Genomic DNA, 3,808 nt, shown 5'->3' on the forward strand with positions numbered 1-3,808 from the left:
TGTTGATTCTAGCAGTGTAAGTCAATATTAACGTTTAGTGTGACTTAAAAATGCTCAGCATTTATATATATATATATAATGTGTATATATATACATATATATACACACACACACACATATACATATACACACACATAATATTATGTGATTAGGAAAGCAATGAAAAGTTGACTTTAAATGATAGTGTATTTTTCAATAAATGACTCATCTGAGTAAAAGCATATTAAAAGTGTAAGGTACTCCTTTGCTGTTACTCTATTTTAACTTATTGGCCTCCTTAAGAGAAGGGAGCTGGTGCCTGACAACCTGGACCAGCTATAAAACCTTGCTTCACTGCAGCAGTTTTGGTGAAATGAGTATTTGAAGTGGTAGCTTGAGATCACTTCTGGATTTTAATTTAATTAATTAATTTATTTATTTTTAAAGATTTATTTATGTATGCTTATAGAAGTGGGGTACAGGCCAGAGGTGTGGTGAGTGAGAAGATTCAACAGAGACAGAGTGGGGAGCAGAACAGGCAGACTGACAAAATACCCTGCTGAGGGGAGCAGCGGGAGGGTCAGGAGAGGTCTGCCGCGCCTTGTGGGCCAGCTCCCTGGCTGGGGATTGAACTCTGCTGCAGTGGCTGCAGAGAGCTTCATGATGTGGTGCTTTAACCTGTTGTGCCACCAGGGAGAGCTCTGGATTTTATTTTATTGCTAACAGTCAAGATTGTAAAGCCACAGACCAGAGAGCTCCTTATGGATATATGGCATTTGATTCTGGAATTAGAAATAATTTTATCTCATTTTCTTTAATTCATAGATAAAATACAGCTATTTGAAATAAATTCTGTATCTAAACTAATATGTGTTTACTTTGTGCTTCTCTGTGTTTGCCCTTATGCTGAGTACACAGAATATTGGGTTTTCTCCCCCTTCTTATCTGCTCTCCAGCTCCTAGTCATGATAATTTTCAAGAGTACTTAGTACATACTTCAAAACAAAACACACCACCCCAGTGGCCTCCGCTGCTTTATTAGAGCAGTAACTGTGACTGAAATCAAAGTGCTGCTATTCTCAGTAAGCAGAAGGTCAGGGAAATTGGCAAGCATGCCTGTGTCAGGCTAACATTCAAGTTACTCCAGCCTTGAATTCTATTTTGGACAGTTGCGGCTTTTCCCTCACGTTATATCTTCAAAAGATTAGGCATATTCTAATTATCTTTAGCTTTTTCTTAAACTATGTTTGTAGCCTCTGCCATCTCGGGGTAACAAAGTCCATAGGCTTATCATTTCTGTCAAGTTTTCTTTGAGAAGTTGGGTAGTAAGTCAGTGTTAAGCTCTCTCCTTGTGGTTTTTACGAGTATTGATCCTAACTTGTTCACTTTTCATCTTTCCAGAGCGCTTTTTGTTCTAGTCTAATGTATGTTGAAGAGAAGTGTTCACCAGGTCCCATTGTCTTGAGTAGTGCATATGTTTGGTTTAGATGTTAGCAGGTGTGCATGTGCTGCAGGTGGGGATTTTAGTCATGTCCAGTGTTCCCATTGGGGAACCTCATTTCTCTCCCCTATTTAAAGAGGAAGTTCCAAGACCTGAATTTTAGGGAGGTATGAAGCAGGTTTAAGTAACTCACTGCAAATGAGAAGATTGCAGGCTGAAGTTTACCTCAAGTTTATTTGCAGTAGGAAGTTAAGTGGTTTTTGGAAGCAAACTTCTTACCTTAGTAGTCACTGGCCTCAGCTCATTTAAAAAATAGTTTTACTTTGGTCCTCCCTGGTGGTGCAGCGGGTTAAAGCACAGCACTGAGAAGCTAAAGCCACTTCCGCATGAGTTCAAACCCCACCTGCCCCAGAGGTGACCACATGGCGCCGGAGACCTCTCCTGACCCACCCTCTGCTCCCCTCAACAGTGTACTTGGACGATCTGCCTGTTCTGCTCCCCACTCTGTGTCTGGTGAATCCTCTCACCACTCCTGCACCTCTGGCCTGTACCCCAGTTCTGTATGCACAAATAAATAAATCTTTAAAAAAAAAGTTTTATTTATGTATACAAGAAGTGGGGTGTAGGCCAGAGGGGGTTGAGGGTGGGTGAGAGGATCCACCAGAGACAGAGTGGGGAGCAGAATAGGCAGATCTACTGAAATCTACTGCTGAGGGGAGCAGTGGGGAGACAGGAGAGGTCTGCTGCACCCTGTGGGTCAGCTCCCCAGCCTGGTATTGAACTCAGGCTGCAGTAGCTGGTGATAGCTTCACAGTGCTAAGACTTAATCCCTGTGCCACCAGTTAAGTTTTGATGTCTCAGTTAATGACTGAGGTATCAGTAGTCTGTAGGCTTTTTGATGATTTTCTTCAAGATTCTTTTTATTTCCCCAATTCTCCTGTCCTCTTGCCCTGTTCAAATAGCCATTTAAACAAAACAATAAATGAAATAAAAATCCACACAGGGAGTAGTTTTGAAATGTTGGTACAGTATACTGAAGTCATTCATTTTAAGATTTTCATAAATCAGGGCGGGAGTCCTGCTACTACAGAGACAGGACAAGTCGAGAAGAGCATGGGCGTCTGTGCTTCCCTGGAGACCTGACTATTTCCAGTGCAGGGAGAAAGACTTTCTGTACAGTTTGCTTTGCATATGAAGTAGGTAATACAAAAAGTTTTTCCAAGGAAAGCTATACTATTTTAGGTTGTTATTATCCAAGTTACTTAAACATAAAGAATACTTTGTGACTTTTTTAAAGAAAGTGAAGGTAACATCGTTCTCTGCATAGTCTGAATCAATTTGTTATTTACATGAAATTATGAGCTGCAACGGTTCTGTCTCCACGGAATAGCTGGTCTTGCTTTTATTACCTATTAAATAGATCCTTCAATATTATGTAGAGTATATTTCATTTTGAAAGAAATGGCTATTTGGTTTGTCTATCATTTTTAACATTTGAATTAAGGAAAAAATATTAGTACATTTTTGGTATTTAGCTGATAATTAGCACCTGATCTTTAGTGATAGTAAAATGTATCTTATATGTATTTTGTAGATATGATCAAATGAGTTCAATTTTATAGTGTATTAGGAGGAAAATGGGTACTTTATAAATCTTGAACTTGCTAAGCTATTGCAGAAATCATTGTTGCCTTATTTGGACTACTTGTAAAATGTAGATTTTTGATTAGTAGTCCACCCTTTTTATACAGCTTGATGTTTATAGTTGTATTTAGGTGGCCACTTAAGAAATGATAAAACTGACAGGTAAAAATGTCTTTTCAAGGAGCAAAGGTTATAAATTAGGGGCTTTGCTTTTGTTTTCTACATTTAAATGAGGGCTTTTTTTGCATTTTAATCTTTATTAAGATTATAAGCAGCTATTTTTACAGAGAAATTTCTCTTGGTGAATTAATATGCTCCTAGGTCTATAATTTATAGCATTTAAATGTGTGGAATCTCAGTAAGGTATGGCAGTTGCTCATTATGTTTTCAGCAAATAGAGACAAATATTTTGCCTTTGTTCTTTGGACATTAACTGATCCTATTAAAACTTTTTATTATTTCTTTCTGACATTTTGACTTGCATTGTGAAGCCACCTGTCAATTTATTATATTAAAACTGGATCTTGGACAAATGAGTCAGTTGGTCAACTGTTTTTCTACAATGGTTTCATTCCGTAGTTATAGGTTGTATATGTTTTCTCCCTAATAGAAGAGTCACATGTGCTGCAGATAGTGCAAGTTACCCAGGGCTCAGGCTTTATGCTGTATTTCACTCTGTGTTGCTGTTACGCTGCTTTGTTATCAGAGATGTCACAGCTCAAACAGTTACTGCTTTTGACATTG

General features: G+C 38.4%; 1 protein-coding gene across 1 annotated transcript in view; it reads left to right on the forward strand.

Annotated features, from left to right (window-relative positions):
• HELZ (helicase with zinc finger) overlaps positions 1 to 3,808 on the forward strand; it is a 138,480-nt gene that overhangs the window by 50,227 nt on the left and 84,445 nt on the right. The window lies entirely within an intron of this gene.

The sequence above is a fragment of the Condylura cristata genome, unplaced genomic scaffold (assembly GCF_000260355.1).
Source record: "Condylura cristata isolate star-nosed mole 26May11 unplaced genomic scaffold, ConCri1.0 scaffold00038, whole genome shotgun sequence".
NCBI classification, from domain to species: domain Eukaryota; kingdom Metazoa; phylum Chordata; class Mammalia; order Eulipotyphla; family Talpidae; genus Condylura; species Condylura cristata.